Raw genomic sequence first — 24,043 nt, forward strand, 5'->3', positions numbered from 1 at the left:
AGCTGTCATTAATGATTTGATTCAATTGGCAAATAAAATGAGCGGAAATAAAAAAGTGGGACTACATCAAAGTGAAAGGCTCCTTACTGCAAAAGAAACTATAGCTAAGTAAAAAGATATTGTAATGTAGCACTGTAGCACTGTCCTCATCAGGCCCAGTAACATCTCCATTGTGAGACTTCTTGTTACTGTTTTTGGCATATCAAATACGTCACAGGTAGCTTGCCAGGCTGTGCCATGTGGGTGAGATACTCTTAGTAGCTTGCTGGGCTCTCCAAGAGGGGCAGAGGAATCGAACTCAGGTCGGCTGGGTTGGCTGCATGCAAGGCAAACGCCCTACCCGCTGTGCTACCGCTCCAGCCCTTTGAAGTTAAGCCAGAGACTTATACTCTATTAAAAAACACACATCAAAAAGAAAAAAGAACCACCAGTGTTGGTATAGATGCAGGAAGAAAAAGCCTCACTCATTGCAGGTTGGAATGCCAAGTGGTCCAGCCTTTTGGGAAAACATTATGGGCAATCCTCGAAAAACTAGAAATTGAGCCTTCCATATGACCCAATACCACTCCTGGGAATATACCCAAGGGGTCCAAAAACACAATGCAGGAAAAGCCCTCTGCTCTTCTGGCACATCTACACAATGGAATACTACACAGCTGCCAGGAAAAAAATGAAGACGTGAAATTTGCTTATAAATGAATGGACATGGAGAATATCATGCTGGTGACATACATGAGAAGAACAGATATAGAATGATTTCACTCATTTGTAGGATATTTTAAAAAACATAGTATGAGACAGATACCTACGGACAATGAAACAACGGCCAAGAGGACTGGTCCCCCAGTTGAAAACTTGCCTGGGGCGGAGAGGGCAATTAGAACAGAAAAAGGAACACTATGGCAATGATAATTGGAAATAACCACTCCAGACTGAACTCCAGAGAACTGAGTGCTGAAAGTCGGTAAAGGGATACGCATAATAACGTTTCAGTGCCTGTGTTGCAAAAACCATAATGCCAGAGAGAGAGAGAGAGAGAGAGAGTGTCTGGAGTGGGGTGGGGGGAGAGAGGGAGACAGAGAGACGGAGGGAGGGAGGGAGGGAGGGAAGAAGGGAGGGCAAGTGTCTGCCATAGAGGCAGGCTGATGGGTGGGGCTGATGGGAAACTGGGTTCATTGGTGGTGGGAAATGTACACCAGTGAAGGGATGGGTGTTGAAACAATTGTATGGGTAAAATCCAATCATGAGCAACTTTGTAATTGTGTATCTCACAGTGATTCAATTAAAAAGTAAAAAATAAGAAACTAAGTGCTAGAGAGCTGGAGATAGTATAAAGATGAAAGTACCTGCCTGCATGCTGTGGTGACCCTATTTGAATGTTGGCACAGTACCCGAGCAATGCCAGGCATGATGATCTCTAAGTACCTCTTGATGTGGTCCCCCACCCCCAAAAAAAGAACGCTCCAGCTGGGTTAGGAACTTCAATATTTAAACACAAAACTAGGGCTGAGAGGAACAATGCTGCTGCAGAGTGAGTGGTGATGAGGCGGAGTCCCTGGGGTCTCCACGTCCCCAGCCCTGGCAGCCCGGCTCTCAGATCCCTCCTGCGACACACTAAATCTTGGTTGCCCCACAGCCAGGTGTTCTGCCAAGACACACCCCACCCCCATCCCTCACAAATGAAAAGGTGACAGTCCCTGAGAACATCACAGCTGTAAAGGGGGGTGTGCAGCTTTTTGATGTGCCTCGACTAAGAGTGCACTCCTGAGTGCCAGCAGTGAAATGCAAGGAGGGTGGGTCTCAGCAGCACCATGGCCCAGGCAAACAGTGGGCTGTGCAGCTGCCAAGGTCCACAGCCAGGCCTGTGTGCTGCCTGGGGTCACTGTAATGTATATGAGAAATATTCACACAATATACATCTGGGCTAATATAATATGTAAGACATACCTAAGGAATTCACAAAGCTCAACGACAATAAAAACCCAAACAACCCATTCAAAAAATGAGACAAACAGACACTTTCTCAAAGGGTGATAGAAGCATGCAATAATGTGCATCAATACTATAAATTTTAACACTAATATTACCATATTATCTAAACTATAATTTTAATAATTAAAAAAAAGAAGCTATCCAGATTTTCAACAGGCATTTGAAAGTGTACACCATCACTGATTATCAGTGCACTGCAAATTAAGGTTACAATGAAATATCATCTCACACCAATGAGAGTGACCTATATCAAAAAGCCCAGAAGTGACCGGTGCTGGCAAGGATGTGGTGGAAAAGGAACCATATTCGTGATTGGAGGCACTGTCATCAAGCTCGGCTGCCAGGGAAAACAGTATGGAGACTTCTCAAAAATTTAAAAATAGAACTACCATATGACTCAGTAATTCCACACCTTGGCATCTACCCTATGAATATAAAAATGCTACTTTGAAAAGATGTAAACACACCTGAGTATATTCAACCACTACTTAGAATAGCCAAGAACTGGAAAGAACCCAAATGCCCAACACCAGACCAGTGCATAGATAATTTTTGACACGTATACACTACTCATCTGTAAGGAAAGATGAAACCCTGCCTTTTGTTACAACTTGGATGGAACTAGAGGATTTGATGGTAAATAAAGTAAGTCTGAGGAAGGACAAATGCCAGATGATCTCACATTTAAGTGGAATAAATAAAACAAAGACAGGGAATGAAAAATGAAAACAAACCCCTCAACTCTGGCAACAGAACCAAGGTTACCAAGGATGGAGAGAGGTTCAGGGAACATGAACCTCCCGTTCATGGGACACTTGCAGCACATTGCTTGGGGGACCATGTGGTGCCAAGGATCAAACCCGGATCTCCTTGCATGTAAAGTATGCACACTAGCCCTTTATTTTAAATTTTTTAATAATGTGGGGCTGGAGCGATAGCTGGGGCTGGAGCAATAGCACAGCGGTAGGGCGTTTGCCTTGCACGCAGCCAACATGGCCAACCCAAGTTCGATTCCTCCGCCCCTCTCAGAGAGCCTGGCAAGCTACCGAGAGTATCTCACCCGCACGGCAGAGCCTGGCAAGCTCCCCATGACGTATTCGATATGCCAGACACAGTAACAACAAAGTCTCCAATGGAGATGTTACTGGGCCCGCTCAAGCAAATCGATGATCAACGGGAGGGCCTTTACTTTACTTTACTTTTAATAATGTAGGTATACTGCTATTTGTTCAACCATTGGTTAAGCTGACTGAATTGGACATGAACTCCACATTACTTTTTTTTTAATTGTATCACCATGAGATAGAGTTACAGAGCTTTCATGTTTGAGATTCAGTCATACAATAACCCATCCCTCCACCAGTGCACATTTTCCACCACCCACATCCTAGTCCTCACTCTGCCTCTATGGCAGACAATTTCCCCAATACTCTCTAATTTGGGGCACTGGCTACCGAGAATATCTCGTCCGCACAGCAAAGCCTGGCAAGCTACCCATGATGTATTCAATATGCCAAACACAGTAACAATAAGTCTCAAAATGGAGACATTACCTGGCCTGCTCGAGCAAATCGATGAACAAGGGGAGGACAGTGGCAGTGACAGTGATGTTTTGCTCCGAAATTTCCCACCACCATTCAAGCCTACCTGCCAGGGACAGACGCTTATAATTTATTTTCTATTGCTCATTCTGAGTATCATGAGAGCCTGCGTGGCCGCAATTATAAATGTAAATTTCTAGATTGTAAATGGTTGGGTTCCAGAGACATCTCTGTATGGCACTAATCCATTTTGGGATTCAATTGGAGTCTCTGGGCCAGGGCTGTTGGTGTGCTAAGCTGGAGCCCAGAGGCAAATGTGGGTGTGATAGTCTGCTGGGCAGGTGGGGACCTGGGGTGGGACATCCCGGATCTCTGCCGCTATGCAGCCTGGAGATTCAGTTCTGGAACCAACATAACTGAGCCTTGTTTGTGGAAGCGTTTGGTCACCAGGATTTCATCTGGAGTAGGCGGGGAGACTGCACCTGCTCCATCTGGGGTGCCCCGGTGAAACTGGCCTGGTATAAGATCTGGAGAGATCTCCGGTGCTGTGGTGTTTTCTGGGACTTGCTGACACTAGCCCTTTATGCTGTCAACCTGCTCCATTAATGCTGCTTTTAAAAAAAATAGGGGACCAGAGAGGTATTGGGTTTTAAGGCACTCACCTTTCATGTGGCAAACTTCATTTCAAATTCAGTCCCGCATATGGTCTCATGAGCCCTACCAGGGATGATGCCGAGCACAGAGCCAGATGTGCACCTCTGGGTGTGGCCCCCAAAAAAACTGAATATGCAGAATATGCAGGAGGCCCAGCACCTCATGGTGCTCCCTGAACTACTGGGAATGATCCCTAAGAACAAAGCCAGGAATAGCCTCCAAGGACCTCCAGGATTGAGGGCCTAAATTTTTTTTAATTAGGGGAGGACAGGGAGAGAAGGGGAGGGGAGGGAACAGAAAGATAAAGAGATGGGAAAAGGAAAGGAAGTTACAGCCATAGCAATAAGTATTAGGAGTCTTCATTTTACAGATGGAGAATTAGGCCCAGAAAAGTTACGGAGCCTTAGTTGAGGTCATGTTAGGTTACAGAACCACCTGAGTGTTTTCTACCTACTAATTAAGAAGTATCCAAAATAGAGTCCATGGACCAGGCTCAAGATACCACTTGGCTCATGGAACATTTTTAATACCTGATACTATCTTCCTAAATATAACTTTGCTTTAGCATATATAAGGCAAACTGATATTAATCTAGCCCTCTAATAATTTCGCATGTGAAATGTGGCAAGTTGGTAAAATGGAGTTGGTCCCCTCTGCTTACACTAAATGCGAAACAGAAAGATTCCATTAAAGTGTTTTGGCTACCACTGCTTATCAGCATGAGACTGGATTAGAAACCGCCCTCATATCTTGGCTACCTGTCTTAACCACAGCCCCCATAGGTCTACTCTGCTGCCAACTTGGCATGTAGAATAAATTGCTGTCCCATGGAGAGGGATTTTCTATTTAATTCAGGATCACTCTGTGCCCATAAACAAGTGTTTCACAAGCCACAAAAGTACAGCCTGAAAGTTAAGGCTTGGGCAACACTCCATGGCGGTCAAGTAAGCCTCATGGAAAGAAGAAAAGCAATTCTGAAACGTGGGTTAGGTAAGGAGTAAAAGTTACAAAGAAATCATGGAAGATTCAGTTCTCAGAAAGTATAAATCATTATGCCACACTTTATCCATAAAAGGAAATCTCATAAGACTATTATTTCCCCAGCAATTTTTCTCTATTTTTTTGTATAGGTCACTGTCACTGTCCTCCCCTTGTTCATCAATTTGCTCAAGTGGGCCTAGTAACATTGTGAGACTTGTTACTGTGTTTGGCACATCGAATACGTCACAGGTAGCTTGCCAGGCTTTGCTGTGTGGGCGAGATACTCTTGGAAGCTTGCCGGGCTCTCCGAGAGGGGCAGAGGAATCGAACTCGGTCAGCCGGGTCGGCCTCGTGCAAGGCAAATGCCCTACCCGCTGTGCTAATATTGATTAATATATAACACTTACTGGTATGTATATAGAGGAAACTTGATACAAAATATTAGAAAAAATATACTTATTTAAGTGAGTACATATTTATATATTATGTTATATATTACATTCGGTGACGGTCCTCCCGTTGTTCATAGATTTGCTCAAGCGGGCCCAGTAACATCTCCATCATGAGACTTGTTACTGTGTTTGGCATATCGAATATGTCACGGGGAGCTTGCCAGGCTCTGCCGTGCGGGCGACATACTCTCGGTAGCTTGCCGGGCTCTCCAAGAAGGGTGGAGGAATCGAACTCGGGTCGACCATGTTGGCCACTTGTAAGGCAAATGCCCTACCGCTGTGCTATCACTCCAGCCCTTATATATATAGATATATTACATTATAAAGAAAATATCTACTCACATAGGTTTTTTGTTGTTGCTGTTTTTTGGTTTTTGGATTTTTTTTTTGCTTTTTTTGGGTTACACCTGGCAATGCTCAGGGGTTATTCTGACTCTGCACTCAGGAATTACTCCATGAGGTTTCAGGAGATCACATGGGATGCTGGGGATCGAACCTGAGCTGATCACATGCAAGGCAAATGCCCTATCCTCTGTACTATTGTTCGGGCCCAGTATACTTTTATATATTTAGATATATAAAATCTCAACACAGTACAGATTAAAGACTTCCCAGGTTCAAATCCCAGTCCTACTAAATGGGTATATTTCTGTTCCTGGAATAAGTTAGCAATGCACACTTGTTTGCCATCTATACAATGATCATACCAAGCCTAGAAACCCTACTGCATGGAGTTTCAATAGTAATTAAGAGTTAAGATACATAAAAACACTTAGTACCTAGCTTATAGTTAAATGCTATGTAAATATCAACTGTTATCATCATCATCATCATCATCATCATCATCATCATCATTATATCCCTATTGGTCTCTAGCAGAAACACTTCTTTCCACAAAAGAGTAAAATTTATGTATTTTAAATAAACATTTGAAGAAAAATAAACATTTGAAACACCCATTCAAGTTTTAGACTACATTTTCTATGAATGAGAAGTAAAGAAATTAAAAGTTAAGATTAGAAGAAAGGGACGACAATATGGAAGGGCTGGAAGAATGACTCCTGTGACTGGAAAAGGAAGTCAGGGGCTGCAGGCTAAGTTTCACCGTCACAGAGGCCCCGACTGCTTCAGGGTCCATCAAGTCTATTGTTAGCACAGGGAGAAAATCTGAGACGGCAGATTTAAGTTCCGGATCTGACACTGACTCACATTACCAAAGAGAAGGTTAAGAATTTCTCTTAGTAATATGTTCTTTGACTGTAAAGTGCTTTTCCATTTATTCATGTAGCAAACATTCACTGAGGTCTATACTATTGTCAAACATTTATTTTTTCATTCTTCAGTTGTAGGAATCAAAAATAAATAAGACTTGGGGCCACTGGGTCAAGAAGATGGCTCAAAGGGCTGGGATACAGCCTTTGCTTATTTAATCCCTACCATCACATAACCTCCTGAGCACTGCCAGGAGCAGCCCCTGAGGACTGCCCAGTGTGGCCCCAAAACCAAAAATGGAAGAAAACAAACATACATGAGGCCCAGGGTCAGTATTTGCCATGAACGTGTGAGGACAAAGGTTCAGTCCTCAGCATGCATGAGTGCGTGCACATGCACACACACAATCACACTTTGTAGTTTAGGATTAAAAAGCTAGATGTTATATATGAAACCATAAAACATACAGAAGAAAATTTAGGCAATATACTCCGCAATATAGCTTCCATGACGCTTTGGGGATTTAGCACCAACAAGAAGAACAAAAGCAAAAATAAATAAGTGGAACTATATCAAACTGAAAAGCATCTTACAATGAAAGACACTTCATTAAAACAAAAAGACAATCTACAAAATGGGGGGGGAATACTTGCACTACATCTCTGACAATCAGGAGTTGATATCTAAGATAACAACAACATAAAACACACACAGACACACACATAAAACAACCCAATTCAAACATGGGCATGAAAGCTGAACAGACACTTCTTCCTTACAAGATGTACAAATGGCAAAGATGGAAAAAAAATTTCATTGTTACTATTACCAGGGAAATGAAAATCAAACCTCCAATAAGATTATCACCTTCCTCCTGTGAAAATGGCCCTATCTCAGAAAGACCAGAAATAAGTGTTGGCAGCAGTGTGGGGAAAAAGAAAACCTTGTACGTGGTTGGTGGAAATGTAAACTGGAGCAGGCGCTATGGAAAACGGTATTAATAACGACCTCAAAATATTGAAAATAGATCTACCATATGATTCAGCAATTCCACTCCTAGGGAGCGATCCAAAACCTAACAACACTCATTCAAAAAAGCATAGTCCTATGTACTGCTTGTAACAGTCAACATAGGGAAACAAGGTGTGTCTAACAGGGATGAATGCGTGAAGAGGAGGAGAGACAGGAAGGTATGCACACATACACAAACACAATGGAATACTACTCAGCCAGAAGATAAAATTTTGCCATTTACAATAATGTGGGTGGGAACAGAAAAAGAAGATGTCAAAAAATAAACCAAAAGAAGAAAGGCAAATATAGGATGATGTTGTTTGCATTAAGGAAACTAGAAAAACAAAGCAAAAGAACTCACAACATAAAACCAACTCTTAGATCCTGGCTGTTAAACTGAAAGTACCAGAAAAGGAGATGAGGGAGGGAGTAAAGCATAGAGTAGGTCCCAGTGCACGGTGGAAAGGGTTATTGGTACTCTGCTGGAGGGTGTGCTGTGATAATTTGGACATTTGAAGAGGTATGAGCACCTATTCATAATATTTATACAGTCTTCTAAACCAATCACTTCAATTTTTAAAAATGAGAGCCATTTAGCAGAGAGAGGGAAAAAAAGCAGAAAAAGAAACCCTGCCTACAAGAGGAATCATACTGAACATAAAATAAGATATGTGCAAGAAGAGAATGAACAAAATAAGAAATCTCCAACTCTGAGGATGACAGGGAACATTTACACAGAATGGGTATGATTCATCTCAGTTAAAAGGAGAAAAGAGATAACTAGTTGAAAAATTAGGGATGGGGGCTAGAAGACAGTAGTTACAGTGAGTTAAAAAAAACAGAAAAGAAAGAAAAAGTAAGCTAAAGAGAATTTGTAGAAAAGGGAAAGGTGTATATGAAAGTCTGAGGGAGAGAAAAAGAAGAGCTGAATTGTTTAGAGTTATGAGAAATTCTGCATGCTTGTACTCAAATTCAAGTGCGGCAGATGTGGAGATCTGAACAGGATTCACAGGACAGTGAGTAGGATGCCTGCTTTGCAGGTGGCTGACCAAGGTTTGATCCCCAGAATCCCATGTAGTCCCCTGAACCTTGCCAGGAGTGATTCCTGAGTGCAGAGCCAAGTGTAATCTTTGAGCATCGCCAGGTGTGGCCAAAAAATAAGAAAGACTGAAAACATTGCGTAAGCTAACAGGAAATGGAAAGAAGAGAAGCTGGATGGATGGGGCTGACAGCAGAGAAGTCTCCAATAATCCATGACAATGAGTCTAATCCTGCAGGCAGCAAGACAGGAACTGAGATTTTAAAACCAGAGAGTGGTTCCATTAAATGCATATCTCAGAATGATAACCATAATGAGCGTACAAAGACTGAACTGCTGGTAGGGAACACTCAGGACAGAAACACCACTAGAACTAGAGAAAATGAAGTCTTGGAATGAGGGTGCTGGTGGCGGACACAAAGGAGGGAAAGGATCTAAAAAGTGTTCCTGAGGTAGAAGGGGAGGTGTAGCTGACGAGCATACTAGCAGTCAAAGGGGACTCTTAAGAGCTTAGGCCCCGGGATGGCCTGTGTGACACCACTGAGTCCAAACAGGGAATCCAAGGGATGTTGTAGAAGCCTTATCTGCTTCTGATCCTATCTATTTCTAATTCTGTTTAAAGCCTAAGTGACTTATATGCAGCAACTATAACTGAGCAGCAAGCTTATCTGCACTGCTTTTTCATATGAAACCATCCCAACGTGAGTCCAAGAAAATTTATGCCAAGCTGCCCAACCTCCCAGCTACTGCCTGCCCCACAGCAAAGCCCTGGTTATGTCCATGTCATGAATACTGAAACATAGCCCTGGGCTCCTGGCAAAGCATTACTGTCCAGCAGCCCACAGAGAAGGGGACTTGAGGTTATAAGGGTAAGGTCTCAGCCACACTGAGATTACTTTCAGGCCACTTGTCAGTCATCACCACAGTGACTATAACTCAGAAGGACACCGCCCATTGTCCTCCAAAATATAAAATTTGCAGAAAGAAAAACAACTGACAAATCAAAAGCATTTTGTTTGATTCATGTGGAACTTTCAAAATAAGCTAAGACACTACTCATATTAAGAAATTTCATATTGGATTAAAAAAGTAAAATATCTGGTTCCTCTAAGGTCATATGCCTGAAACTTAACCATTGGTGAGAGATAAGTAGTAGGTTGTAAACCATGAGACCCTCAACTCCCCATGCCCCCAGCCAGCATTCTCTACTCTGTTCTACCTAGTCTGCTTCACACCCTCATATTATCCACCCATCCCCTACAGCTATTTCCCCCAAACAGCCAGTCCTCTATGAAAACATCCCAACATACAGAAAAGTTGAAAGAATTTCCCAGTGAATACCAAATGAGCATGTAATCCACCAAAACAATATACTTGCTTATCATAGTCATCACTTTGCCCACCCACCCCATTTCAGACATTAAAAATAATTCCCCCAAATATTTCCCTATGTATATCAGCAACATGAATTTAACACTTGTCCACAATATTCTTTTACATCCAGTGAAGTGAAAAGTAACTGAGTTTTGACGCGCTTGTGTTACATTTGAATTGTGTCCCTGATCTGACCCCTGGGACAGAGAAATGTTTTCCTACATTGCTCTGACCTCAGCACTGTCAGTGGTCCAGGAAATGCTGGTGATGAACAGAAACGGGGATGACCTCTCTTAAGATAGCACCTTATTACTGCTACGTCTAACAGACCAACCAAATGCAGATACAACTTACTTTTCCTATCAACTATAAATCTGTGATTCTGAAAGAGAAGACACTGGTGGTGAAGATGTAAATATCAACTTCAAAAACATTAAGAAATATGGTTGACACTGACCAAGCAAATGGGAGAAAAGATAAACCAATGGGACTATATTTAAGAAGCTTCTGCCCCTCAAAGGAAATGTTGACCAGAAAACAAAGAAGCCCACAGACTGAGAGAAAGCATTTGCCCACCACTCATCTGATACAGTTAATTTCCAAGATATATATATATATATAGACATATATATATAAAGCACCAATAGAATTTTACAAGAAGGAACATCCAGCCCCATCAAAAAATGTGGAGTAGAGATGAATAGAAACTTCCTCAAAGAAATACAAATGGCCAAAAGGCATATGAAAAAAAATGCTCTATATCACTAATTATCAGGAAGATGCAAATCAAAACAACAGAGAGACATCACCTCATACCAGAGAAACTGGCACACATCAAAAAGAACAACAACCAGTACTGATGTGTATGTGGGGAATAAGGGACCTTCATTCACTGCTGGTGGGAATGTTGACTGGTCCAACTTTCCATCATTCCTCAAGAAACTTAGAACTGAACTTCCACATGACCCAGCAATCCCACTCCTGGGAATATATCCTAAGGGCTCAAAAACAAAATGCAGAAAAGACCTCTACACTTCTATGCTCATTGCAGCACTATTCTCAACAGCCAAAAATCTGGACACAACCCAAGTGCCCAGGAACAGATGACACAATAGAATACTATTCAGTCATGAGAAAGGATGAAGTCATGTAATTTGATACCTGGATGAATCTGGAGAGTATCATACTGAGTGAAATGAATCAGAAGGAAAGGAACAGACATAGAATGATCTCATTCTATGATATCTATTCTATGATCTCATTCTAGGATATAAAGAAAACACATAGCACTGTCCTCCTGTTGTTCATCGATTTGCTTGAGTGGGTCCAGTAACATTGTGAGACTTGTTGTTACTGTGTTTGGCATCTCGAATACTTCATGGTTAGCTTGCCAGGCTTTGCCGTGTGGCCAAGACACTCTCGGTAGCTGCTGGGCTCTCTGAGAGGGGCGGAAGAATCAAACTCGGGTCGGCTGAGTCGGCCGCGTGCAAGGCAAACGCCCTACCTGCTTTGCTATCGCTCCGGCCCATAAAGAAACATACTAGGAGTCTGCGGCCCCGGCTTGTTCCAGTACCATGCTGTTTTAATTATTACCGCTTTGTAGTAGAGTAAAGGTAAAGGCCCTCCCGTTGATCGTCGATTTGCTCGAGCGGGCCCAGTAACGTCTCCATTGGAGACTTTGTTGTTACTGTGTCTGGCATATCGAATACTCTCGGTAGTAGAGTGGGCTGGAGCGATAGCACAGCGGTAGGGCATTTGCCTTACAAGCGGCCAACATGGCCGACCCAAGTTCGATTCCTCCGCCCCTCTCGGAGAGCCCGGCAAGCTACCGAGAGCATTCGATATGCCAGACACAGTAACAACAAAGTCTCCAATGGAGACGTTACTGGGCCCGCTCAAGCAAATCGACGATCAACAGGAGGGCCTTTACCTTTACCTTTTACCTTGTAGTAGAGTGTGAGGCACGTTTTTTTCCCAAAAGGGAATGCCCTGCCACAGGGCTGGGGTGGGATAGGGGGGTGGGGGTGGGAGGGATGCTGGGAGATTGGAGGTGGGAAATGGGCACTGGTGGAGGGATGGGTACTCAATCATTGTATAACTGAAACCCAAGCACAAAAATTTGTAAGTCTACAACTGTACCTCATGGTGTTTCACTAATAAAAATTAAACAACAACAAATAGTACTTAAATATAATAAAAAAAAAAACAAGAAACGTACTAGGGGAATAACTAATACCCAAAGGCAATAGCAATGAATAGCAGTCCTTAATGGAAAACTTGCCGCTGTGGGGGAGGGGAACAGGTCAGGAAGGGACTACTAAGAATGATAGCGGGAAATGGTGGCTCGGGATGAGGACTGGGTGCTGAAAGGCAGTAAAATGATATGTATAATACCCTACCAGTAAAGTACTGTAACCTACAATGCCTGAAAAGAAAAAAAGTGCTGGGGCCAGAGTGATGGTACAGCGGATGGGCATTTGCCTTACACATAGCCAATCCGGCTTTGATCCCTGGCATCCCATCTGTTCAGCCAAGTACTTCCAGGAGTAATTCATGAGTGAAGAGCCAGGAGTAACCCCTGAGCATCATCGGGTATTTCCCACAATTTTTTAAAAAAGCAAAACAGAAGAGAAAAAAGGGTCTGCCATGGAAGCAGGCTGGGAGCAGGTGGGAAACTGGTAACATTAGTGGAGAGAAGTGGACACTGGCAAAGGGACTGGTGTTGAAACACTGAACAAGTGAAACTCAATCATGAAAAACTTTGTAATTCATGATGATTTAATTTAAAAAGAAAAAATATATGTATGTCTATATACACATATATATGTGTGTGTGCATATATATGTGTGTGTATATATATATACACACACATATACATATATATATATACGAACACATATATATATATATGGCCAAGACTGGGATGTGGCTCAGTAGTCAAATGCATGCTTATATGCTCACTTAGGAAGCCCTGAGTTTGACCTCATAACACACAAACACATATACATAGGAAATAAGTATATTTATACCCATAGTTTTTTTTTTAAATAAAATGGCTTAGAATTCTGCATCTGGTTGCTTTGTGCAAGAGGTAAGGGCATGGAATTAATGCTACAAAACAATAAATAATACAAACATCCCTTGAGGTCACATGTAGAACATTAGACTTCACTCTCCCTGACCAGCTTAATAATAGTGCCAAGGGAAGCAAAAAAGCATTTGTGATTTACTTGTTAAGAGAAGACATTCTTGAGGCCAGAGAGATAGTACAGGGGTCAAGGCACTTGCCTCGAACGTGACCAACCTGGGTTTAATCCCCGGCACTCATATGGTCCCCTGAGCACCACCAGGTGTCCCAGGTGTGACTCCTGAGCAGAGAAACAAGAGTAAGCTCTGGGTCCAGCCGAGTGTGGCCAAAAAAAAGAGGACTATTAGGGCGTTTGCCTTGCACGCAGCCAACATGGCCGACCCGAGTTCGATTCCTCCGCCCCTCTGGGAGAGCCCGGCAAGCTACCGAGAGTATCTCGCCCGCACGGCAGAGCCTGGCAAGCTCCCCGTGACGTATTCGATATGCCAGACACAGTAACAACAAAGTCTCCAATGGGGACGTTACTGGCCCCGCTCGAGCAAATCGATGATCAACGGGAGGGCCTTTACATTTTTACTTTTATTAAGTTCAAAGACTATACACAAAGCCTGACAATGCAATGGCATGAGAAATGTCCGTGTCTCCTTTGATTAGAAGTGCTTACTTGTTGTGATCAAATCCAAGTTTCCCGGAGCCTTTTCTGGCAGTATGCTCGGCGTACTGAGGAGCATGCCAAGGCGGAGAATTTCAGACACTGCTGCAGCAGCGATGCTGAAGGTTAAGGGAAAAGTATTATCTTGCATTTTCAATCCATCTCAACTGTCTCGTTTATGAAGTGGCTGTGGCCCAAGCTCTGAGACACAAAGGGCAAATTTCAGGACAGATGGGGGACATTATGGGTTAGTGCACAGGCTCAAAGGAGTGTCACTCTAATATCACAGCATAGGCCAGTCAGTCTTTCCATAAAGCGGATCCCTAGCCACGTGATGGAGAACAACAGATACAACGTCCTTTAACTACAGGTTTGACCTAAGAACATGTGCAACAACTTAACCTGAAGACACACATTTTTAAAATTTTATTTTTATAAAATTGTTCACAATAATTTATTACATTCAATATTCCAACATCAACCCCACCGCCTTCCCACCACCATTATTTTGAATTTTCCCAACCACCACCCAAGCCTGACCCAAAAGCAGGCCCAAATAATTTATTTTATATTGCTTGTTATGAATAATGTGCTAAGAATTATCAAAAACTTTCCTTAAAGGAAAGTATGTGGGGCTGGAGAGATAGCACAGCGGGTAGGGCGTTTCCCTTACACGCGGCCAATCCAGGTTCAATTCCCAGCATCCCATATGGTCCCCTGAGCACCGCCAGGAGTAACTCCTGAGTGCAGAACCAGGAGTAACCCCAGTGCATTGCCAGGTGTGACCCAAAAAGCAAAAAAAAAAAAATAAGGAAAGTATGTGAAGATTGTTGTATCTCACTTTGGAACCATTAAATCCTTGAATAAGAGATTATGAACATGCTGTTATAGGCGTGTATGCTAATATTTTTTTTTTTATTGAGATCGGTTGCCTTCTACTTTACACCCTGTCCCATGTAGTGTGCTACTCCTGATACACCAGTGATGTAGAGCAGGAGATGTCATGGCCCCATGTACTAGGAATTCTAAAATTTTAAATAGAATGATACAGCTGGTGTTGAGGGCTGGAGCGATAGCACAGCGGGTAGGGCATTTGCCTTGCACACAGCCAACATGGCCAACCCGAGTTCGATTCCTCTGCCCCTCTCGGAGAGCCCGGCAAGCTACTGAGAGTATCTCACCCACACGGCAAAGCCTGGCAAGCTACCCGTGACATATTCAATATGCCAAACACAGTAACAAGTCTCACGATGGAGACGTTACTGGGCCCGCTCGAGCAAATCGATGAACAACAGGAGGACCGTACAGCTGGTGTTGAGTTTTTCAATAGATTCTCTCATGAATGAGGCTCATCTGGGGCCTATGGAGATCAGCTGTGAGCATGATGGTGACGGGGTTCTGGAGCTTTTTGGTTGCCAGGGCTGTTTGGGTGGGTGGTGGGTTTACTCGCCTGCTCTGGGGTGCCCTGGATGAGACTCAGTCTGGCATGGGTCTGGAGGCATCTCTGCAGCTTGTTGATCTTTTCTGAGATTTATTTGTGAGTCTATGCATCATGGCCATTCATGAGCTTATGTGGCACCAGAGGTAGTTCATGGGCATGACTGCCAGGCTCTGGGAAGCACAGCGAGATGACGGGAGGTCGCCTATCTCCTACTCAGTGAGAGGCTAGAGAGTTCAAGAAGACACACTTTGTAAAAGATAAGTAACGCTAGGTCAAGAGATACGACAGCAGATAAGGGACCTACCTAGCATGTTGCCAACCAGGGTTCAATCCCAAGTACCACATATGGTCTCTGGAGCAGAGCCAGGAGTGATCCCTGAGCACAGCTAGGTGTGGCATACGCCCATGATCCCCCCCCTCCAAAAGAGATAAATAATGCATAGCCCAAGTACTGTTGTTGACACGTGATCTTCTATAATAGGAAGCATCTCTATGAGGAAGTTGAATAGACTGAGCAGAGCAAAGACAAGCAAACATTCTCTGTCAAGAGTCAGAATGATCTGCAGTTCGGTTCCCTGTAATTATTCCATTTGGCCACTGCAGTGTGAAAAACCACAGACAACACGAAAACAATGAATGCAACCATGTGCCAATGAAATTAAATTGGGATGTTTCAATGGTCCTGTTTTGATGCCACACCAACAGGTGCTTAGGGCTACTTCTGGTGTACAGAAGGGTCATTTCTGCTGGCAGTGCGTGGGGACCATGCAGCTCTGAGGACAGAACCAGGTACCCAACACACAAAGCATGAGTGATCTTTTGACTTATCTCATCAGCCCCTTAAGTTTGACTTTGAATAAGCTCCACATGTCACAAAATATTCTTTTATCAACTAAATTTTTAAAAATCATTTGAACACCCAAAAGGAGAGAGAGAACAAAAGGGAATACCCTGCCACAGAGGCAGGGTGGGATGAGAAGATGGGGGGTGGGAGGGATACTGGGATCAGTGGTGATGGAGAATGAGCACTGGTGGAGGGATGGGTACTCGATCATTGTATAACTGAAACCCAAGCACAAAACTTTGTAAGTCTACAACTGTACCTCATGGTGTTTCACTAATAAAAATTTTTTAAAAATAAATAAAAATAAAAACCTCTATCACAGTAAAAATAAATAAATAAATAAATAATAAAATCATTTGAAGTTTGCAAGTAGTACGAAAACAAGCTACCCATTGGATTCGCGTGGGTAAATTTAGTTTGCCGACCCCCACATTACGCACAGCACTGTGCAGAAAGTCTGAGTTCAAAAGGTTGCGGGTAACTTTAATGGCGACATGGCCTTAGACAAATTGCTATTTTTTTTTTCTGCTTCAGTTATCTCATCTTTACAATGAGAACAACAACAACACTTTCCTGATGGTGTTGTCCTAGAGATCACATGACGTAATGTGCATATGGCAGCTGGAACAGTTTCTGGCACAACTGTTCATGTGTGTTATTACTAGACACACCGTAACGCCCATAACAAAGCTCCACTAGTTTTTCACACTGCAGCTTTTTCACACTACAGTGGCCAAATGGAGTGAGTGCAGGGAACCGAACTGCAAATCCTTCTGACAGAGAAGATTTGCTTGTCTTTGCTCTGCTCAGTCTACTATCTGTTATTACTAGAAACACACCGTAAGTCCCATAACAGTGCTCCAGATGGGTCATACCTCCATACACCCCTACCCATTTACACACACCATTTCTCTACTCTTCCCTCCTGAGAGCTTCTGTGAAGCCTCCATGACTTTATTTAACCATCACCTCTTCTGTGAAGCTTGCCTTGACTGTCCTTCCCATCCCAACACCACCTGTGTTTCTAAGGATTAATTATAGTGCATTGCATTTTACTGCAGCTATTTTTAACAATTCCATTCCCTAATAAGACTCTGAACTTCTTACAGAGACTCTGAGCTGCAAATGATATTCCCAGGCCTAGAATAGTGTACTATATACAGAAAGAACTCAATATGTATTTGTCTCATGTTTTATTAACAAGACAGTACATAACCTAATACATTAAGCACAATTAGAATAGAAGTCTCCCAGCTATATTAGAAATGTGACTGCAAATATTTTTAAATTCTAATATCTTAGGTAAAGGCCCTTCCGTTGATCATCGATTTGCTCGAGCGGGACCAGTAACGTCTCCATTTTTGAGACTTGTTGTTACTGTGTTTGGCACATCGAATACATCACGGGGAGCTTGCCAGGCTCTGCTGTGGGGGCAAGATACTCTCGGTAGCTTGCCGGGCTCTCCCAGAGGGGCGGAGGAATCGAACTTGGGTTGGCCATGTTGGCTGCGTGCAAGGCAAACGCCCTACCCGCTGTGCTATCACTCCAGCCCTAATCTTAAATGATCAATTTTATTATTATTTATCAATAGAAATATTCAGTGACCAGCCAGAATTTGTCTCAGAATGCACACAATTATCACAATACCATATACTTTTAATAATTTAAAGAGACCGGTACTCCCTAACTGACTCAAAATAATCTGTGTTTGTCAGTAAGAAAAGAGGGCACTAAAACTAAAATCTGAAACTTATATGAACATAGCACTGTCTGTGGTCAAAAGCAATGTGCTAACAGTACAGGAGCCCTTTTCTCATCCTGCTCTTAGACAATTTTCTTTGGGGGGCCGGAGGTCATACCCAGTGATGCTCAGGGTTTATTCCTGGCTTTGTGCTCAGGTATCACACCTAGCAGCTCGGGTAACTAGGTGTGCCAGGGATTGAACCAGGGTCAACAGCATGCAAGGCAAATACCCTACCCACTGTACTATTACTTCAATCCTCTTACACTCTTAAGAGTCAGTGATCAAAGGGATTCAACAAGTCCACTGAAGAGAGGTATGTGTGGGAGGAGGGGGAATGATAGATGGACGTGTGTGTGTGTGTGTGTGTGTGTGTGTGTGTGTGTTTGTCTGGGTCTGTCTTACGAAAGCAGTCAGTGTGCTGAAAGTAGGTAAAGGGATATCCATGCTAATCTTTCATATCTGTACGGCAAATCATAATGCCCAAAAGGAAAGAGAGACAGAGACAGAGAGACAGAAAAGAGAGGGAGAGAGAGAGAGAGAAGAAAGTGTCTGCTGTGGAGGCAGGAGGGGCGGGGGAGGGTAACTGGGGACATTGGTGATGGGAAATGTACACTGGTGAAGGGACTGGCGTATGACTGACTGAAACCCAATCATGAACTTCGTAACTGTGTATCTCACTATGATTCCATAAAAAAATACTAAAAATTTTTTACAAAGAAAGCAGAGACCAAAGGCATTCACCACTGTAAAGTGTATATGCGTGTGTATATGACACTCTGCTTAACTGACCCTGTGCCAGACGCAACATTCTCTTGACAGAAGGGCCCTTGCATCTGCAATGCTAAACCAACACTGGCATTCTTTCTCACAGATACTCAAACTGCTTTGGAAAAACCAGGCTAGAAGCAGAAAAGACTGTAAAGTAATTCAATGGATCATTTCTCCAAAGCAATTTCAATTTATCAAAATCAAGGTCGTGACTATGAAGACAGACTCAGACCACAGACAGAGGGATGACAGTAATGTGGATAAGATGAAGTGGGAGCTTTTCAACTTCTATGTTTATAACACGTTTGTAAAACCATAGGCTTGTTGCAGAGAAATGCTGGTTTTGTGTTTTTCTTTAATACCTCCAAATTTCACAATACTGACATCCTAACAGGAGCACACCAAATTGGGGGTGGGGGAGGGGGGAAGAAAGTTAGAAAGGAAAGAAAAGGAAAATAATCACATGAAAGGCAGCGAACAGCTTAGTAAATCCTTAGGCAAGGATTTAGCAGTAACAGAAAACAGAAAAATTTTCACAAACTTTTTCTTTTACTGAAGTATTTTTAAAGAATTTCATAGCCATTCATTGCAACGAATACAAAACACATTCTTGTGTGCCTGCTAAAGGGGCAGGCTTGGGGGTGGGGGTGGGAAATGGGAACGATGGTGGAGGGAAGGTCACTTGTGGTGACCTGGTGGTGAAACTGGTGTTGGAACATGAATGTTCATAACAACTTATCATGAACAACTTTGAACAATCATAAACAAGTCACAGTGTTTTTTAAAAGTTTTTAAAAACGGGGGCTGGAGAGATAGCACAGCAGGGAGGGCGTTTGCCTTGCATGCGGCTGACCCGGGTTCAATTCCCAGCATCCCATGTGGTCCCCTGAGCACCGCCAGGAGTAACTCCTGAGTGCAGAGCTGGAAGTAACCCCTGTGCATTGCCAGGTGTGACCCAAAAAGAAAAAAAAAGTTTTTAAAAACACACACACAAAAACCTTTTTAACAAAAAGAATTGTACAAGAGATATATTACAGGGGTTAGGTGATGCTTTGCATTTAGCTGACACGAGTGATCCCTAAGCACAGACCAGGAGTAAGCCCTGAGCACAGCCAGGTGGGACTCTCCCCCCAAAAATTAAAGAATTGTACCAGCATTATTTTAGGATCTTTCTGTTTTCCATTTTGTTTCTGGGCCGGACCTGGTGATGCTCAGGGCTTATTCCTAAGGCTTTGCACTCAGGAATTACTCCTGGCAGTGCTCGAGGGCCAATATGGGATGTCAGGGATCAAACCCAGGTCAGCTGCATACAAGGCTGGTGCGCTACCCACTGTACTATTGCTCTGCCTCGAAAATCATTTATATTAAACTGCTTTAGATGCAGTTTAGGGCTGGAGCGACAGCACAGCGGGTAGGGCGTTGGCCTTACAAGCGCCAACATGGCCGACCCGAGTTCGATTCCTCCGCCCCTCTTGGAGAGCCCGGCAAGCTACCGAGAGTATTCAATATGCCAAACACAGTAACAACAAAGTCTCCAATGGAGACGTTACTGGGCCCACTCGAGCAAATCGACAATCAACGGGAGGGCCTTTACCTTTACCTTTTAGATGCAACATTGGGATGAACAGTATACTTACATATATGTGTTTAAAACATAGGAAGAGGGGTGGGGATAGCGGGAGGGACACTAGAAACATTGGTGGTGGAAAATGGGCACTGGTGGAGGGATGGGTACTCGAACATTGTTTGATTGAAACGTAATCACAAAACGCTTGTAAGTCTGTAACTGTATCTCACGGTGATTCATTAAGATTTAAAAATAAATAAAACATAGGAAGGATTATGCAGTGGCAGTCCATTTATTTTTGTTTTTCTTTTCTTTATCTTTGAGTCAAATTCAAAACAAAAAGTCACCAAGACTAATGCCATTGATTTTATTATCTTTGTTTTCCTCATGGGATTTCATGGTTTTAGGTCTTACATTCTAGTCTTTAATCACTTGTAAATTAATTTTTATGTATAATGTAGATAGGGGTCGAGTTCCATCATTTTGCATGTGGCAGTCCAGGTTTCTCCAATACTATTTATGTTCAGATATGTTCCTTTTATCCAGATTTATCATAAATGGGAGCTGAGTCTTGTTGAATGCTTTCAGTTGACATGATTCAATGCATCTATTGATGTGATCATGATTTTTGTCCTTCCTTTTGTTGGTATAACGTATCATACTAATTGATTTTTGCATGTTGGACTACCCTAACGTGCAGAGTAAATTCCATGTGGCTATGGTATATGATCCTTTTAATGTATTGTTGAATTCAAGTTGCTAGTAGCATACTGAAGGTTTTAGAAACTTGTGCTAACTTGAATGCTGACTTGGAGTCCACTGCTAAATTTCCCCCAATATTTAAAAAATAACACATTTTCGTTTTATAACAAATAAAATCTAAGAAAGTCACATAGAGAAAAAAATCTCAATGGCACCATGGGACAAATGAAACCTAACAAAACTACCTTAAAATAGAAATAAACAGACACAAAATAGGAATTTTATAGAAACATTACCAAAAAAAACTCATTAGAAATTTTATTCATGGGCTAGAGACATATAATACAGCAGGTATGGCATTTGTCTTGCATTAGCCGACCAGAGTCCCCCACATTCCATTTGGTCCCCAAGCTTCTCTGGGAGTGATCCCTGACCAGAAACAGAAGTAAGCTCTGAACACTGAGAGGAGGAGGAGGAGGAGGAAGAAGAGGAAGAGGAGGTATCAATCAGGGCCAAAGAGATAGTACTGGAGTTAAAGTGCTTTCCTTGCACACAGTCATCCCTGGTTCAATCCCTGGCACCGCATAAGGTTCCCCAAGACCACCAGGAGTGATTCCTGAGCACAGAACCATAAGGAATAGTTTCAAATACCATGAAGTGTGAAAAATAAAAATAAAAGATAGTAAATCATAGGAAAGCATAGAACTCTTTACCTTTCTCCAACAATAATTAATCAAGAAAACAGAATGATGTCAGTCAAAATTTCCTATAAAGACATAGTCAGACTTCTCCGAGTACTACTGGATCTGGAAAAGGAGAAAATGTTTCATCAACTTGCTCTTAAGACACAGATGCCACAGAAAGTTAATGGTCTGATTATTGGCAACTGTAACCAGAAAATCTAAATGAGATGCTCATCTCATACTAATTAAACTTTTGTCACACAATTTAGTTGCTTTCCCAAGTACCCATCAAAAATTTTTTCTTCGTATTTCAGATTAAAGAATCTTAGCACTTTATCCCCCTGCCTTAATGTAATTTCGCAATTCCAAATAGTTAAGAACATTCTATTCATGACCTTTTTTTTTAATGCTGTTTAGAAAACTGGGTTCTAGTTTTATTAACATATAACTAACTGGACTTTACATTCTCAGAGAATGATAAAAAACATCAGAGCAGGCCCTATTGAGAACAGATACTGGGTATAGTAACAATCATGTATTGTATTCTCTGCCCAAATAGATGGAAATACCTCATCAAACAGAACTGTACCTCAATCCTAACCCTCACCAGAGACAAAATAAACTTAAAAAATCATTAACCTCCCGAACCTCAAACTCTACTACAAAACAGTAATAATTAAAACAGCATGGTACTGGAACAAAGGCAGAGCTGTAGACCTATGGAACAGGGATGAACATACTGACATTTCCCCTCAAACATATGATCATCTAACCTTTGATAAAGGAACAAGAAATGTGAAGTGGAGTAAGGAAAGTCTTTTTAACAAATGGTGCTGGCAAAACTGGACGGCTACATGCAAAAAACTGGGCTCAGATCTCTGCCTAACACCATGTACAAAAGTAAGATCAAAATGGATCAAAGACCTCAACATCAGACCGGAATCCATAAGGTATATTGAAGAAAAAGTTGGCAAAACACTCCATGACACTGAAGCTAATGGTATCTTCAAAGATGACACGCCACTGGCCAAGCAAGTGAAAACAGAGATAGACAAATGAGACTATCTTAAACTAAGAAGCTTCTGCACCTCAAAAGAAACAGTGACCCACCTCAGAGACTGGCCCACATTCAAAAGAACAAAAGCAACCTGTGTTGGCGCAGATGTGGCGAGAAAGGGACCCTCCTTCACTGCTGGTGGGAATGCCGACTGGTTCAGCCCTTTTGGAAAACAGTATGGACGATTCTCAAAAAATTAGAAATTGAGCTCCCATTTGACCCAGCAATACCACTCCTGGGAATATATCCCAGAGAGGCAAAAATGTATAGTTGAAGTGACATCTGCACTTGTTTGTTCATTGCAGCACTCTTTACAATAGCCAGAATCTGGAAAAAACCTGAGTGCCCAAGAACAGATGACTGGTTAAAGAAACTTTGGTACATCTTTGGTACAATGGAGTACTGTGTAACTGTTAGAAAAGCTGAAGTCATGAATTTTACATACAAGTGGTACCACATGGAAAGTATCATGCTAAGCAAAATGAGTCAGAAAGAGAGGGATAGACATAAAAAGATTGCATTCATCTGGGGGACATAAAGTAACAAAATAGGAGATTAATACCCAAGAATAGCCGAGATCAGTACCAGGAGGATTACTCCATGGCTTAGAGGCCAGCCGGGCATTCTAGGGGAAAGGGCAGCTCAGATAGAGAAGGGAGCACCAAATAAAGGGTGTTTAGAGGATCCTCCCAGGAGGGGAGATGCATGTTGAAAGTAGACTATGGACTGAACATGTTTGCCACTCAAAGCCTCTTTTGCAGACCACAACACCCAAAGGAGAGAGAGAACACAGGGGATTGCCCTGCCACAGAGGCAGGGTGAGATGGGGGTGGGAGGGATATTATCCATGGTGATGGAAAATGGGCACTGGTGGCGGGATGGGTATTTGACCATTGTATAATTGAAACCCAAGCACAAAAAATTGTAAATCTACAACTGTACCTCATGGTGTTTCACTAATAAAAAATAAAAAAAACTAATAAAAGCCTTATTAAACACCTTATTAAATAATTCATTTACCCATGTGTTACACAGAATATTTTTATGTTAACTCTTTGAGAAAATATTTAGTTTTGTGTTGAAAACCTTTACAAAATATTTGTATTTATCCTCTGATACCTATAGAAAATAAAATACTTTAAATAATAGTTATAGAAATATAAATAATAGTTATAGAAAATTTGCTCGAGCGGGCCCAGTAACGTCTCCATTGGAGACTTTGTTGTTACTGTGTCTGG

General features: G+C 42.3%; 1 protein-coding gene across 3 annotated transcripts in view; it reads right to left on the minus strand.

Moving 5' to 3' along the window:
* Positions 1-24,043, minus strand: part of PPP1R12B (protein phosphatase 1 regulatory subunit 12B) — a 250,443-nt gene that overhangs the window by 200,475 nt on the left and 25,925 nt on the right. The gene's annotated exons all lie outside the window — the stretch shown is intronic.

The sequence above is a fragment of the Sorex fumeus genome, unplaced genomic scaffold (assembly GCF_029834395.1).
Source record: "Sorex fumeus unplaced genomic scaffold, SorFum_2.1 ptg000010l, whole genome shotgun sequence".
Lineage (NCBI taxonomy): Eukaryota > Metazoa > Chordata > Mammalia > Eulipotyphla > Soricidae > Sorex > Sorex fumeus.